Source organism: Marmota flaviventris, chromosome 19, assembly GCF_047511675.1.
Source record: "Marmota flaviventris isolate mMarFla1 chromosome 19, mMarFla1.hap1, whole genome shotgun sequence".
Taxonomy (NCBI): domain Eukaryota; kingdom Metazoa; phylum Chordata; class Mammalia; order Rodentia; family Sciuridae; genus Marmota; species Marmota flaviventris.
In genome coordinates, this window is record NC_092516.1 from 13,052,000 (window position 1) to 13,069,056 (window position 17,057).

The 17,057-nt window shown below is 47.8% G+C and overlaps 1 long non-coding RNA gene across 3 annotated transcripts; it reads right to left on the bottom strand.

Moving 5' to 3' along the window:
• Window positions 1-830: 830 nt before the first annotated feature.
• On the bottom strand, window positions 831-16,000 carry LOC114097020 (uncharacterized). Of its 3 annotated transcripts, XR_011705416.1 has the most exons (4): window positions 15,916-16,000; window positions 15,666-15,791; window positions 11,619-11,786; window positions 831-954 (listed from the first exon to the last, which is right to left on the bottom strand). It is a non-coding gene; the product is annotated as an uncharacterized lncRNA (long non-coding RNA). The 3 variants fall into 3 exon arrangements; XR_003583534.2 differs by lacking the exon at window positions 831-954 and having other exon boundaries at window positions 11,553-11,786; XR_003583533.2 differs by lacking the exons at window positions 831-954; window positions 11,619-11,786 and adding an exon at window positions 13,757-14,824.
• Between the last annotated feature and the right edge of the window lie 1,057 nt (window positions 16,001-17,057).

Below are 17,057 nucleotides of genomic sequence, written 5' to 3' on the forward strand. Positions count from 1 at the left end.
CCCAGCCCAGGCCTTGATTTCTTAAAAAAAAAAAATATGTAAATGCATATAACATAAAAGTTACCATCTTAGCCATTTTGAGTGCACAGTTTGGTGACATTAGGGTCTACATAATGTTGTGCAACTGTCACCGCTGTTTTCGTCACACAGAACTGAAACTCCATGCCTACTGAACAGTGACTTCCCATCTCTCTCTCCCCAGCTCCTGGCAACCACTTTCTGAATGACATACCCTTTTCAGAGAATCAGAGCTGTGGCTTAAAAAATGCCCCATCTGCTCTATTTGTCTGGTTGCTCCCTCTGGGTCCGGTTCACTCCCTTCCCCGTCTTTCCTGGAAACTGGGAGGTCGCTCTGGAGGCTGGACTGGAGTCTGGCTATGAGGGGGCGGGTCCTGGTGCACAGTAAGAAGGCCTGCAGCCTCCTGTGCCCCCGTGCCATGGGGCTGTCAGTTCCTGAAGGACTTATCCAGCTGGAGTTCCACGACATCTCTTTCCAGTCCCATCCCAAAGGGTCTCTAGGAAGATGCTCCCATTGCCCCTATAACTAGCTGTCTCCAGCAAATTTCATGCTGAATTTTCTCCCCAGCTCTTGTCCTCTGCCTTCTAAACCAGCACTGGGGTGGTGGTGGGGGCACTCGGTGGCAGAACACTTGCTTAGGGTGGTGGAGGCTCTGGATATGACCCTCAGGACCGGAAGACACATGAGCAGCAGCAAATGCGGCATTCACCTTATTTATTTAGTATTGGTACTAGGGATGGAAACCAAGGGCGCTCTACCACTGAACCACACCTGCAGCCCTTTCTGTTTTTTATTTGGAGACAATAAATAAGTCACAGTTGCTTAGGGTCTCCATAAACTGCTGAAGCTGGCCTCGAACTTGCGATCCTCCTGCATCAGCCTCCAGGTTGCTGGGATGACAAGTGGGCACCATCTTGCACAGCCCCAGCACTGATCTTTAGCAGCCGAGGATGGGAAGTAAATGTTAAATTAGTTATAAATGTCCCCTGGTACCCAGACACTGCTTTTTTTTTTTTTTTTTTGGAGGAGGGATACCAGGGATTCAACTCAGGGGCACTCGACCACTGAGCCACATCTCCAGCCTTATTTTGTATTTTATTTAGAGACAAGGGTCTCACTGAGTTATTTAGCACCTCACTGTTGCTGAGGCTGCCTTTGAACTCGTGATCCTCCTGCCTCGGCCTCCTGAGCTGCTGGGATGACAGGCGTGCACCACCGTGCCCCCCCCCACCAGGTTTTCTACTAATAGAGTCTCCCTAATTTGCTTAGAACACTGCTTTTTAATCTCAAGATGTGTTCTCATCCTTTGCTTTTTGATGACTAAAGGACATGAATCGCTGTGCTTTGATGTTATCAACCTGTTTTTTTTTTCCTTCCAAACGTGCCCAAGTACACAATTCTGGGAAATCTTCAGAGTCGGGTTAAGATCTAGTCTCACTTTCAGTCATGATCTCTAGCTCATCAATCAGAAGCAGAGGTGTCTACATTGGCTCCAACTCTGCACAGAAGGAGCCCAATGGAACCCACTCGGCATAGAATTTGAATTTGCAAAGGTTGGGGGAGGGGGCTGGCAATAATGGTTACAAAAATAGCTACAAGTTGCTGGACACCTGTCCCATGGCCAGCACATGGACTTCTTTCTACACTAAAACTTGCTGATTCTCCGAGGACAGCCCTGTGTGCCACAGTTCTCCTGAGCCCCCAGTGAGCTCTGCCATGCACACACGCCCCACGCCCCATTTTTTTTTAACCTAGACAGGATTTGTCTTTCCACAGGTCTGACTTTACAGAACTGTCAATAAATCCACAAGCAGCATTACTTTCATTGGCTCTCCTTCACAGGCGATCATGACCCCGTAATCATAAATTCTTTTTAGTCCTTTTCCCCCACCTAGTACTGGGGATGAAACCAGGTCTACACACACAGTGGGCAAGCACTCGACCACTGATCCACACCCTGCGACCCTTTTTTTTTGAGACAAGGTCTCGCTAAATTGCCCAGGCTGGCCTCAAACTTGCCGTCCTCCTGCCTCAGCCTCCCAAGTCCCTGGGATTATAAAGTGCACCCCTGTGCTCCCCCATTCCAATCTTAATTGCTGATATTTATTATGTCCAAATAACACATCGCATTTCGCACAATGACATAAAGGTTACAGAAAGCCCAGAAAGGGTTAGGGGGGGCCCTGGGATTTAAAGAGGCAGTAGGCAAGGAGACAGGAATTGAAGGAGACTCTACAGGTGGTCAGATTAACAAAAGGCAGAGCTGTCACCGGGAGCTGAAGCCCTGGGACAGGTGCATCTCCTGGGCAAGGTGTCCCCCCCCCCCAGTGACCAGGGGACAGGTCAGCTTGTCACACTGCAGACTGAGATGCCTCTTCTTTTTATGAGTCTTAGGTGAGGGGTTTCATAGGTGTTTGATGAGTTTGCATCTCTGGTATTCCTGATATGATCTGATATGCCCAAGTGCCCTTGCACTTGGGATTTATTCAATTCGATATGTGCACAGGTGGCAATTACATTATTATCAGCCTGTGCCTTAGGATCCTGCTGTGCCCCTGGGGTCTGTTCTTTTTTGATGAGTTCTGGTGTCCAACATCAGGTGGTGTCTACTCTCCTGGACAAGTTACCAAGTCCCCTGTCTTAGAACTTGCACTTAAAATGCCCCAGCTCAGGGCAGACGGCTGCCTTATGAAACGGAGTGACCCGGGGCTGGGCCCAGCAGGAAACTGCTGACCATCACGACCCTGAGGGACCCAGAGCAGGGCACAGCTCAACCCCGTGCTCCCACCACCCGGGGTTGGCACCAGATCCCACACAGGAAAGGGGCTCAGTCCCACAGACCACCCCAATTCAGAGGCCAGCCACAGGCCCAGGCCACCCTGACTCCTGACTGATGGCTGTAAATTCGGGGGTTCCCACGACCCTCTCCAAGTCTGATAACTAGTTAGAATGGTTCGCAAAAGCTCAGCTTCCACTCAAGCCTGCCGTTTTATTATATAGGCTATAACCCAGGAACTGCCAGGCGGAAGAGAGAAGTAGGGCAGGGCGCACAGGGTGGTGGTGGGAGCTTCAGGGACCTCCCTGGGCACCCGTCCTCCGTTTTCAGAGCTCCACCTCCAGTCTCTCGCCCCTCCCGAAGGTTGGTGGGTGGGGCTGAAACTTCTCACCAGCCAATCACCTGTGTTCTTTCAGGTAGCCGGTCCCACCCTCGAGCTACCTAGGAGCCCCACCCTAAGACACCTCATTAGCATAAACTCAGGTGCGGATCCAACTCAGGGTTTGACGGGAGTAAGAGACGACCCTGCTGGCCTCGGAAAACTCAGGGTCCTTTACTATCCATCGGTCTCCTCGTCGGCAGACAGTATTTACCTTCAGGAAGGCAGAGAGGGGTAAAAAGGAAAAATAGCTGGTTTCATTGTAAAAATCAAGTTGGTGCTTGAAAAAAGTACGGAGCCCGTTTGGCAGAATGATGATACCACTGAGCTACAGCATGGATCCCTGAAATATTATTTAAAAGCTTTTCTAACCAAGAAAAAAAGTCTAATAATGCAGGATTAAAACAGAAGGCAGAGGGGTAAGTGTGGTCAACTGGAGAGGTGGTGCATTTATAGTTACTGAACCTTACTGCTAACAAGGTGATTTCCTTAGCCCAGAGAGAGAGAGACTGGATCTCACTAAATCTGAGGATCTTGCTAAATTGCTGAGGCTGGCCTCCAACTTGTGATCCTCCTGTCTCAGCCTCCAGGGTCGCTGGGATTACAGGCGTGCACCATCACTGCTGGCAGAATTTCCTTCCCGTGAGAGCTGAATAGTATTCCATACGGATAAGCTGCACTTTGTCTGTGTTCATCCGTTGATTACTGATTAGCCAGTGTGTGTCACATGCCCAAAGTACCTTTTGGCTATTGTGACTAGGGCTGCCACAAACAGGGGTGTACAATATCCCTTGGAGTCCCCCGCCCCCCTCCCACTTCCCTTGGGAATAAACCCAGAATTGGAACTGCCGGGTAACAGGGAGGAGTGGCCCTACTGTTTTCTAAAGCCACACCGCTAGCTATCTGGCTCCAGAGTGATGCTGACGCGGCTGTTCCTTGGGCCACACCAGCTGCACGTTGAGCTGGCCGCCTGCCCTTGACTGAGCAGCTCAGCTTCCACTGTTAAAATTAGAATTAAAAAATTAAAAAAAAAAAAAATTACAGTTGGCTAGGCCTGTACGGCTTCCATTTTTAAAAATTTACCAAGAAACTCTGATTTTTGTTTTGGGACTTAGCATTAATGTAAAATCTTTTTAAATTAAAAAAATCGCACAAATCAATAAATACTATAAATTATTATTCTGTCGCACGCACACACACGGACATACACACACACACACACACAATCAGCTCTATTCCCCAAGCTCCTGAAAGACAGGTGTCACGTGCACTCAGCTCTCGGTCCTTCAGGGAGGTCCAGGCAGTCACTGGGTAGGACAGTGTCACGAGGAGATCCGCATCTGCTAGGAAAGCAATCTTTGCAGTTTGGTCCCAGCATTGGCCAGCAGCAAGTGACCGTCACAAGGCAGGTGCCTTATACGGCAGCCTCAGAAACAGAGAAAAGGTTCACACACACACACAAATAAAAATAAAATGTCAGGGGCTGGGGCTCTCGCTGGTAAAATACTTGCCTCCCATGTGTGAGGCACTGGGTTTGAGCCTCAGCACTGCATAAAAATAAATACAAAAATAAAGAGATTGTGTTCATCTACAACTAAAAAAAATATATTTAAAAAAAATCAAAGGGGAGCGTCACAGGCTGATTTAAGTCCCTGCTTCTTGAGACTGAACAATGGCAGTATTTTGACGTTTCCCATAAAAAAAAATCTTTTGGTTATAGCTATTAATATGATATCAGAAATCTAAGTTCTTTGAATTGTAACTTCACAGTCCTGTTGCTAAGGACTCACTCTAATCTGTTTCTTTGTGTCTGGAATAATAGGCATAATGGGAATCGTTGAATTTGGTATGAAAACCCATTAAAAAAAGAGCCACAGAGCAGTCAAGGAAATGTCTTCCTTTTGCAGAAATGATACTGTGTGGAAGACGGAAAAGAAAGCCATGGGTACTTATTGAGCACTTCATGGGTACCAAGTGCTCTTCCTATGTTACCTTTTATTTGTCAAGAATGATTTTGGGTGGAAGCCATAGATGACATGAATATAATAGATCTACTAGTCAGCTACTGCTGGCTAACAAACATCCCCCAAATCTCAGTAGCATCAGATAGCAAGCATATTGTTCCTCACTCACACATACGTGGATCAGCTGGGGCTGACTACTCTTGGTTGGGTTAGCACCCAGCCACATCTCTTCTAAAGACTGACAGATTTCTTTTTGTTCTTTTCTTATCTTTAATTTTTTTTTTTAGTTGTTTATGGACACAATACGCTTATTTGGTTTATTTTTATGTGGTGCTGTGGATTGAACCCAGGGCTTCACACATACCAGGTAAGTGCTCTGTCCCTGAGCCACAACCCCAGCCCCATCTTTTCTATTTTTTTAATTACTGGGGACTGATCCCAGCAGTGCTTAACCATTGAGCTACACCTCCATCTCTGAATTTTTTCAAATGTGGACACAGGATCTTGACAAGTTGCCGAGGCTGGTTTCTAACTCGCCATCCTCCTACCTCAGCCTCCCGGGTCATTGGGATTATGGGCACGAGCTATCACACCCAGCTGACCAACAGGTTTCTTGAGGACCATTCTTCTCACGGAAGTAGCAGAGACACAAAAGAGATAGCCCGATTGCACAAGCATTATCTTAAGCCTCTGCTTATGCTTCATTCATCCATATCCCACTAGCTCAGTCACCTGACCAAGTCCAAAGATAGGACCAGGGCAAGGGCACTCTTCCCTCTGTGGGCCCACAGGGAACGGATCACTCTACATGGAGCAGAAAACGATTGGACCAACTGCCCAATATACCACTGTGGCTTGGTCAAGTAGGGATCGATTGTTTTTTTTTCTCTCATAATAAAAAGTCCTGAGGTGTGAGTTTGCTGCTAAGAGGCAATAATTGATTCAGGCACACGTTTTAGTGAGAACTTCATATAACTAGTATCATATTATATATAGTATGATACTGTATATGATTTTTTTTTTATACCAGGGATTGAACTCAGGGGCACTCGACCACCGAGCCCCATCCCCAGCCCTATTTTGTATTTTATTTAGAGACAGGGTCTCACTGAGTTGCTTAGCCCCTCGCTTTTGCTGAGGCTGGCTTTGAACTTGGCAATCCTCCTGCCTCAGCCTCCCCAGCTGCTGGGATGACAGGCGTGGGCCACTGGGCCCAGCCGTACCCTTTTTTCATCTCTGTTTTACACTCAACGTCTTTCTGTGTTGATTCACAGAGCTCTAAACTACTCGTTTCAACAATTGGGCAACATTCCACTGCACAGACACCTCAGTATTCCTTCTCCGTGGATGACATCACTGCTGACCAGGCCCGGGGTGAGCGTTTCCCTAGCAGTCCCATCCAGAAGTGGAGTTAGTGGGGGAGAGACCCAAGTCAGTCCCCTTCACCCTGTGCCCTGGGATTGGCCCAAGCACAGCTCTTTGTTTACAGAGGACAAACCTAAACTCCAAACTCTATACCCCAAACTTGGCAGATCTTTTTTCCCCTCCCCCAGTTCTGGGATTGGACCCAGGCACATGCTACCACCAAGCTTCATCCCCAGCCCTTTCATTAAACCTTTTTGAGACAGAGCCTTGCTAAGTTACCGAGGCTGGCCTTGAACTTGTGATCCTCCAGCCTCAGCGACCTGAGTAGCTGGGATTTCAGGTGTGTGCCTTTTAAGCACCTGGCTTAAAAGAGAAGCATATGTTCGACCTTCCCTGATGCCCTACTATGGTACCTTGTACCAACTTCCATTCCACCAGCTGTGCAGGAGATTTTTCAAACCCCCACAGCCACACCAAGACTTGGAGTTACGAGATTTACCTTTTTTCCTCAGCCAAAGCGTCTCTCGCTGAGGTTTTTAATTGCTTTTCCGTGGTTACTAGTGAAGTACTAGACGGTAGTCTTCATGGAAGGGATCTGTTGTGGTCCACAGAGCAGGAGCCTGCACCTTCCAGGCCTTGTACTCCTCGCCCTTTCCTGTGGCACCTCTGAAGGCCATCATCAGATGTGGGCCCAGAACTGCGAACTAAATAAACCTCTTTTCTTTATATAACTATCCAACCTCGGGTATTTTGTTATAGTAAAACATAAGAGACTAATAAAGAAGATTGTAAGGGAAGCCAAAAAACTCACTTTTTCCCCCAGCAACACACCAAGGCTATTGGCTGCAAGGACAGCTTTTCCCACAGGAACCCCTGTATAGGGAGGAGGCTGTATGTTACAGCTGGCCTTGCCACTTAGGGGTCAGCAGAGAGGTGAACTGGCAGAGGTCACAGTTCACGGATTCAACTTATTTCTGATCAGCTGTGGGGAGGGGGCTGGGTTTGCGGTATAGAGTTTGGAGTTTAGGTTTGTCCTCTGTAAACAAACAGCTGGGCTTGGACTAATCCCAGGGCACAGGATGAAGGGGACTGACTTGGGTCTCTCCCCCCCCCCCCAAGTTCTCCTCCCTTCTCCTCTCATTTCCCAGGGCCTCCCACAGCTAGGCAAGTGCTGGACCACTGAGCCACATCCCAAACACTGGTGTCCACTCTTTCTCCTCTTCCTTTGAAGCAGCTCCTGTGTGGCCCTACAGAGGCAGAAGCAGCCAGGAACCGGTCAGGCTGATGGGACAAAGAGACTCCCAATGCAGTGGCTTGGCCAAGATACAGCGGGCCTGTGGTGACGGCAGGGGACTGGTTCCAGGACAACCCCTCTGCCTACTCCCCATACCAAAATCTGTGGACATTCAAGGACTTTTAGAAAATGCCATAGTATCTGCATATAGCCCGTTTATAGTCTTCCAAATACTTGAAATCACCTCTAGATGATTTATGCTACTTAACCCAATGTAAATGCTATTCAAGTAGTTGTTATAGTGTATTATTTTAAAATTGGTATTAATAAACATTTCTTTTTATTTTTCCGAGTATTTTCAATGCAGTTGGTTAAAGATGGATCAGGATTCATGGACATGGAGGGACAACTATAGAAGTATGTCACCCATACCAGCTCATGGGAGTCTTCTGCCTGTGAGTTCAAGGTTGCTGCTCTAGGTCTCACTGTGGGTCCCAGGGCCTCCAAGCCCATTCATTTTAAGTGCCAGACTGAGGACGAGGCGCTCCTCATTTTTTCTTGCATTCCATTGGCAAGAGCATAGTCACGTGACGATAGCTGCAAAGGACACTGGGAAATGTAGTCTTTAAGGAGGCCAACATATACACTGCTAAAACTCTATTATTTTGAGCTGGGGTTGCAACTGAGTGGTACAGAGCTTGCCCAGCACATGTGAGACACTGGGTTTGATCCTCAGCACAACATGCAAATAAAATAATGGTCAACAACAACTAAAAAATATTTTTTAAAAAGCTCTATTATTTCACTGTAGCTTCGAAGGTAAACATTTTAAGCTTTGTGGGCAATCTGGTCTCTTTTGCAGCTACTCCCCTCTAGTGTCCGAGTATCAAAGCCACCATATATGTTACATAGATGAGTGTGCATTGGTTGTGTTTCAACAAAATTCTACTTATAGGGCTGGGGATGTGTGTGGCTTATTTGTAGAACTGTTTGCATGTGTGAGACCCTGGGTTCAATCTCCAGCACCCTTCCTCCTCCCAAAAATCTATTTATAAAACCAGATGGATGCTGGATTTGGCCCACAGGCCAGAGCTCACCCTTGACCTAGGGAATGGACATTGGTGGATAACTAATGGTGGGTAATTAGAATCTTCTCCAGGTAGGCATGGCCACATGACCCCGGCCTAATCTACGGGACATAAGGAGGTGTTAGCTGGAGATCTTTCCTCCCTAATGAAAACTGAGTCCTGTGAGGAAAAGCAGCTCCCCCTCCAGCCTGCTTTGCTCTACGTCATGTGAGGTCCAAGTGCTTAGAGCTGTGGCAGCCATTCTATAACCAAGAGGCAAGGCCACTGCTGAACCGTGCAATTCACCCCTGGGACATCCCACCTCTCAGCTCTTTGTCATGGGAGAGAAACCCTCGTGGTGTGAGTCACCTTACTTGCAGCCAAACACCTCCCCAACCTGCAGCCCATCTGTTCCCTTTCCCCCTTTCTGCAAGCTCCCGGCTCCTCTGGCCAGGCTTACTCAGGGACACTTGTCCTAAATAGCCCACAAAGGCCACAGTAAGTATGCCCTCTGTGCCAAGAATGTAGCTGCTTACAAAGGACTTTTCTTCACGCAGCGTCCTGAATTCTTCCTTGGTGGTTTAAGTGAGAATCACAGTCACCAGTCAACAGGCATCTATTGCACGTCCCCTGCGTCACAGAGACTGGGATCCTTTCCCAGAACAAATTACCACCAAGGCGAGGGCCCCAACCCACACAACTGTGTTCTCTTAGGGTTCTGGAGCCAGAAGCCCAAAGTCAAGGTGTCAGCAGGACCACCTGTCCTCCAGAAGCTGCAGAGGAAGGTCCCCTCACCTGGGCCAGCTCCCCGCGGCCATCAGCATTCCTTAGCTTGAGGTGGCCTCCCTTCACAGGACCTTCTCCTGGGTGTCTGCATCCCACTCTCACGGACACTCGCCACTGGATTTAGGACCCGCATACAGAGTCCAGGATGCTCCCATCTCAAGAGCCTTGACTTATATCTGCAAAGACCCTCTTTCAGATGAGGCCAGGTTCATGATTCCGGAGGGTGGGGCAGGACATGGAAACACGTTTTGAGGGGCTACCATTGAACACGCTGCAGAGACTCCAAGAAATCGGGTGACCTGCCTGATATATTGGACCCTGGATTCAGTGCTGTTACTCCCTGGAGCAAGAATCAAGGAGAGCACCTGTCTCCAGAACCAGGACACTTGGGCTGTCATCTCTGTCCCTTATTTGTGGTGTGACCTCCGCTTTTCTCCTCTGTGCAGAGCAGGTGCCTTGGGGCCAACTTAGGCCGGCATGTGTATTCTGCCTGACTTGCCTGGTGCCTTTCTTTTTTTAAATTAAACTAGTTGCCTGGGCTGGGGATGTGGCTCAAGCGGTAGCGCGCTCGCCTGGCATGCGTGCGGCCCGGGTTCGATCCTCAGCACCACATACCAACAAAGATGTTGTGTCCGCCGAAAACTAAAAAATAAATATTAAAAAGTTCTCTCTCTCTCTTAAAAAAAAACAAAAAACTAGTTGCCAGAATTAAAAAGCTTAGGAAATTCACGAGGAAGGCCAGATCTCCAAAATTTCATGAAAAAATAAATCTGTCAGGCTCTGCTGAACCACACCCCTGGTGGCCAGAGCAGAGGGAGCATTGCTCATTTGGATTGGGGATAGCAGTCATGGCCCCCACAGGACCCTCCTAGTCTAGATTTACGTTTTTTTTTTATATTTATTTTTTAGTTATTGGCGGACACAACATCTCTGTTTGTATGTGGTGCTGAGGATCGAACCCGGGCCGCACGCATGCCAGGCGAGTGGGCTACCGCTTGAGCCACATCCCCAGCCCCTAGATTTATGGTTCTTGACTGGCCCTCAGACAGTTGATTTCTTAAATTTTGGCTTGGGCTGGGCATGGAGGTGCACACCTGTAATCCTAGCAACTCAGGAGGCTGAGGCAGGAAGATCACGAGTTCAAGGCCAGCCTCAGCAATGTAGCGAGGCTCTAAGCAATTCCTAAAAAAAAAAAAAAAGTCCCTAAATAAAAATAAAAAGGGCTGCGGATGTGGCTCAGTGGTGAAGCAACCCTGGGGTCAATCCCTCATGCCAAAATAATAATAATAATAATAATAATAATAATAATAATAAACTTTGGCTTGCATGATCTCAAAGGATGCAAGTGAAAACCACTAAAAATTCTAGAAAAGTAGAGAAAAAAGCAGTGGCTGGATCTGAAGGAGGTGAGTGGGGAGGGAGGCTGTTCATGGGTTGTTTTGTGTTAAAATGTTCGTAACATAAAGCTTGTCATTTTAGCCCATTTAAAGGTGTGACTCAGTGGCACTCAGCACATTTGCAACATTGTCAACCACTGCCCTTTACCTAGTTCCAGAACTGTTCCATCACCCCAGAAGGAGGGCTGGTACCCATTACGCAGTCGCCCCTCATTCCCACCTCCTTCCCCAGAGCCTGGCAACCACAGTGTGTCTGTCTCTGTGATCCCAGGGGACTGTTATGTTGGAGGAGGTGCCCTCTCCAGGGCAAGAGCCTGCAGACCAGACACCCTTATAAAGAAGGAATTAAATGTCCCCTGCCAAACATCTCTAGCTGCTTCCCCTAAATCCTACCCTCTCTCCCTAAGAAAAAGACATCCCTGAGCTGAGAAGCAGCTCTACCCCCTCCCCTCCCCCTCCCCTCCTCCTCCCCTCCCCCTCCCCTCCCTCTTTCCCTCTCTCTCTTTGGTATTGGAGATTGAACCCAGGGCCGCTTCACCACTGAGTCACATCCCCAGCCCTTTTTATTATTTTATTTAGAGACAGGGTCTTGCTAAGTTGCTTAGGGCCTCAATAAGTTGCTGAGGCTGACCTTGAACTTGCCATCCTCCTGCCTCAGCCTCCCAAGTCGCTGGGATGACAGCCGGCTGTTCTTAAACTCGATGAAATTCTCTTGCTCTCTCTTTTTTCCTTTTGTGGGGCTGCAGCCAAGGGCTTCCTGCACACACAGCACACATTCTACCAGAAGTGACATCCAGCCCTGAAAAAAGATTCCCAAACTGAAATCAGGATAATTCTGAGCACTGTAAAGAGGATTACAAAAAACAGATTCTATGTGTCTTCTAAAATATTTCTGTTTTTATGTTGTACGTTCCTGTGTGGGAATATTCTGCATTTTGGTGAGCACTCGCCAACAGGCTTAGGATTCTCCTTGGGCAGCGTGTCGATCTTCCCAGGCTCCTAGGAATCCTTTTCAGAAGTCAAATTTCCAAATGCCAGGCAGGGCCAGGAGCAACTGGATGGGGGTTGAAAATCCTGTCCCTCGAAGCAATGTGACTGTGGATGAGTGACTTCATTCCCCTGAACCTTGACTTTACCATTTTTAGAATGGGGCTAAGAATAGACCTACTCCAAGGGTGCTGAGAACATTAAAAACACAAACATATTCAGCTGGGCACAGTGGCGCATCCCTATAATCCCAACATCTCAGGAGGCTGAAGCAGGAGGATCACAAGTTGGAGGCCAGCCTTAGCAACTTAGCAAGACCCTGTCTCTAAATATAAAATATAAAAAAGGGCTAGGGATGTGGGCTCAGTGGTTAAGCACCCCTAGGTTCAATCCCCAGTCTAAAAGAAAAAAAATCACATGATGTGCTTAATATATTAAGCACCCTGTACATACACCCATTATCAGAACTATTGCCATTCGTCTCCTTTATATAAAATTTATTTTCATTTATTTATTATTAATTAATTAATTAATTTATAGTTGTAGATGGACAGATTGCCTTTATTTTATTTGTTTATTTTTATGTGGTGCTGAGGATCGAACCCAGGGCCTCATGCATGCTAGGCAAGTGCTGTACCCCTGAGCTACAGCCCCAGCCCTATTTTTATTTTTTAAGTCATTATGTTAACTGTACAAATTTATGGGACACCATGTGATAATTTGATGTATACTACAGTGTGTAGTGCTCAAATCAAAATCAGCATAGCTCACCTCTCCATGTCCTTAAACATTTAAAAAAATTTTTTTGATTAACACATAGTTATTGTACATATTTATGGGGTCTTTCATTTTCTTTAAAAGCTTTTCCAGAGCCAGCCCACAGGTTCATGTCGGTAATGCCGGAGGCTCAGGAGGCTGAGGCAGGAGGATCGCGAGTTCAAAGCCAGCCTCAGCAAAAGTGAGGAGATAAGCAACTCGGTGAGACCCTGTCTCTAAATAAAATACAAAATAGGGCTGGGGCTGGGACTCAGGGGTCCAGTGCCCCTGAGTTCAATCCCTGGTACCAAAAATAAATAAAAGCTTTTTAGAGGTCTCAAGAGAGAAAAGCTCAGGTTTTTATCTTTTCAAGAAGATCATAATCCAGGTTAATAAATTTCACTTTGCCAGAAAATTCAAGAAAAACCCAACCTGACATTTACACTGGATTTTTGAAACACATTGGACTCATCAGCCCCTCAGCAAACGCGGCCGTGGCTGTGGCTTTTACCTCTTCATCCATTCAAATTCCCACCCCCTCACACGGAATGGCTCTGGCGGTCACTCACCCGCTCACCTCTGGATCTGGTCACACCTGCCCACCCCAGGCCTGACTGGGGCCCGCTGCAGAGGAAGGACAGAATTCAGGCAGGCTCTGTGCAATGCTGGGCCAGTCCTTCTCCTTCTCTGCCCTTCTCCTTCTCATTGACAAGACAGTCACGTTGTGCCCTCTACTGGACCCTGGGGATTTTCTCACTTTCCTAGGCGCTATCTTTGTACCCCAACAATCATCACAAAGTTTCCACAGGATGGGGCTCTATGTGCCATGTCACCCTGATCCCCTTTATGCCAGAGGTGAACCTCCACAGGTAGGACAGTTTGCATAGATTTGTGCTACTAAAGAGGAGGGAGATTGCCCTCCAGTGTGTCCCTGCCTGAAGTTCTTTACTGGCTTCTATATTAGTTTTTTTTTTTTTTGTTACTATAACAAAATACCCGAAGTAGGCTACTTTATAAAGAAAAAGGGGTTTATTTTGACTTTCAGTTCTGGAGGTGCAAGGTCTAAGGGTCCTCACCTGGTGATGGCCTTCTTGGTGGCAAAGTCTGAGGCAGCACAAGACACCACGGGGAGGAAGAGGGACCGTGTCTTATGGCCTCTCTCCCTCTTTCTATTTTTGCAGTGCTGGGAATCAACCCAGGGCTTTGCACTTGCTGGGCAAGTGCTGAGCTACTCCCAGCCTCCCCTCTTCCCCTCGCTGGCCCCCTTTTAAGAATTCGGATGCTGGGGACTGAACCCAGGGCACTTTACCACTGAGCCACGCCCCCCAGTTCATTTTTCAAAAATTTTTTATTTTGAGACAGGGTCTCGATAAGTTGCTGAGGCTGGTCTTGAACTTGCAATCCTCCTGCCTCAGCCTCCCTGAGTTCCGGGGATTGCAGGCCTGTGCCACCACGCCCTGTTCAGCTCTCCTTTTTATAAAGTCCTAGGATTCCATCAGGTGGCTCCACCCTAATGACCGTATCTAACCCCAACCATTGCCGGAGGCCCCACCTCCGAACACTGCGGTTGGATGAAGCTTTTGCTCTCAGTACCTCACAGGGGGCCCGGGGGACACTCAGTCCACATTCAGACCACAGTGGCTGGGTGTGAGCCTTGGCTGGGGCCAGGGATTCATGGTCGGGTCATTCAGGCCAAAGCAGAAACGGGAGGCTGTTTCTTGTATGCCCCAGCGAGCTCTGGGTCTCAAAGTAACAAGCTTCAAAATGTCAACAACAGGGACTTCAGACTTGGAAGACGGACACACCCAGAAACAACAGAGTGTTCTGGGGGCACCCGGCAGCTCTGCAGACTGCACGCATCTCTTGGGGACGAATCCACAACGTCAGGTGACTTGAACAGGGTCACAGAGCTGGCCCTGGGACTCCACCTCAGGCACCAGCTGAGCTGGGCAGGAGACTCCTGTCACCTGGAATTTCTCCCTGCCCTTCGCACGTGCCTGCGCGAACGTCCTCAGGACAGAAGGGAACACCTTGTCTGTTGGCCATTGCGCTACATGTCATCTGCCCACTTCAGGGTTCCTTGTCAGTCCATCCCTGTTAGGATGGAAACGCCATGAGGATTGGGCCTTTTTCTTTTTAACGGAGGTGAAATTCAGATCATTGCAATTAGACATTTTAAAACAAACAATTCAGTGGCAACGAGGACATTCACAACATCGTGCAACCTGTACCTAGTTCCCTTGTCATGACCCCAAGGAAGACTCTCATACCTATTAACTATTAAGCCGACTGGTCTTCATCCCCCCCACTCCCGAAACCACTAATCTACTGTTTCTCCTCCCAAGCAGCTGGGAATACAGGTGCATGTCTCAATAACAAGTTAGCATGTTTTTGAGGTTTATTCACCTTGTATCATGCATCAATACTTCATTCCTTTTTACGATTAACTAAAACTCCCTTGTATGGATAGACCATGTTTTTTTTTTTTTTTTTAATCTGTTCATGATTTGATGGGCATTTGGGTTGATTCTACCTCTTGGTGATTGTGGATAGCATAGGTGTTTGTTTTTATGTGTTCCTTTCCCCCAGTGGCTAGAACACTGAGTGGTGAGGACATGGAGAACAAGGGCGTGCCAGGTATTACTCATCTCTGTCCTCTTCCTTACATGGTAGCCACTACTAAAAGGTTTCAAGATCTGAGACCACAAGGGTGCAGGGACCAAGCCACAGCAGAAATCAGTTTGGAAGGAGGAGGGAGGAGGGAGGAGGGGCCCCAACAGGAGACAGGCTTTCCATTTTCTACCCTTTGTACTTGAGAAAGTGAATCGTGACACTGCAGAAAGACAGAAATATTTATATGCCCGGTTCTAAGAAAGGAGGTTATTTATCATCAGACAGCAAACACGGAGAGGCATGGGGAGGTTGGGAGACTCACAGTCAATCAGAACTAGGTGGAGACGGTAGATCCTGCTCACTGGGGCGAGCTCCAGGGAGGAGGTCATTGAAATCCAATTGCTTCCCCCACAAAGGACTTCATTAAACTCCGGAAATTACCAGGAGCCTGTTGCAAAAAAAAAAAAAAAAGAAAGAAAGAAAAAGAAAAGAGATAGCGAAGGGAGTCATTTCTCTTTAATTGTTGGTGCAATTTAGAAGAAATTAAATTGCAATTAAGTTCGTTTACTTACGAGGAGACGGGGTGTGAACACCCTGTGGGGAGACCCCATCAGCCTTTTGGAAAGAACAGGGCTTTTTGTTGGGGATGGTTCGCTGGGGACCGCCCAGTTCCGTAGCGAGTTTGGCGGCTTCGGCGCGCCCCCTGGTGGCCACAGGTGGGAGGTTCGGCCACCGTCTCGGTTCCCCTAGAGGGGTGAGCGCCCCGGCTCCAGAGTGGATCCGCAAATTAATTCACTTTCAAACGGGAAGTGAGGGCTCAGCGTGGGCCCCGGGGGATGCAAGAGATGCCTTGTAGGTGAACCAATTTTAATTATGAACTTAATTATAACTATGGTTACAATATCAAATCGTTTTGAGATCATAAACTTAAAAAGTCACTTTCTCAGACCAGTTTTTCCATGACCTTACTCCCCGACCCCTAAAAAGCCCATAGATGGGACCCTATATTTCACATATTGTCTCTCTCTCTCTCTCTCTCTCTCTCTCTCTCTCTCTCTCTCGGTGTTGGGGATGTGCTGAACCACACCCCCCAATCCAGCTTCTCTCTCCACAGGGTGTGTTGGGGAACTTCCCATCTAAGCACATGCAGATCTAGTTCATAGTTCACATTTTCCAGTGGCTGTGTCCACCTTGCATTTCATGGATGTACCATAAGTTACTAATGAGTCCCCCAATGATGGACATGGAGGTTGCTTCTTATTTATTTATTGTGCTACCGGGGTGCTTTACCACGGAGTTACGTCCCCAGCCATTTAAAAATTTATTTTATTTTGGAGTCAGAGTCTAGCTAAGTTTCCTTGCCAAGGCTGGCCTTGAACTTGGCCTCTTTCCTGCCTCCCCGCCATCACCCCCCTCCTCACCCCAGTCCCCAGTCACTGGATTAGAGGCCGGTGACACAGCACCCAGTGCTTCCTTTTTTTATACAAAGTTAAACAGTGCAGAAGTGAACACCCTTATCGTCGTTATTTCTGCATGCCTGTGTGCAAGTTCCTGGCGGCGAAGTGGGTACATTTACTGCTGAAATGATGAAACGGAAGGGACTGTTGAGGACACTGAGAGCCTCTCCCCGCCCTCCCCCTTTCTTTCATAAGCATTCACCGAGCGCCCCCTAGTGGTTGGGATGGGAGACGAGGATACCGAGTCCCGTTAGCCA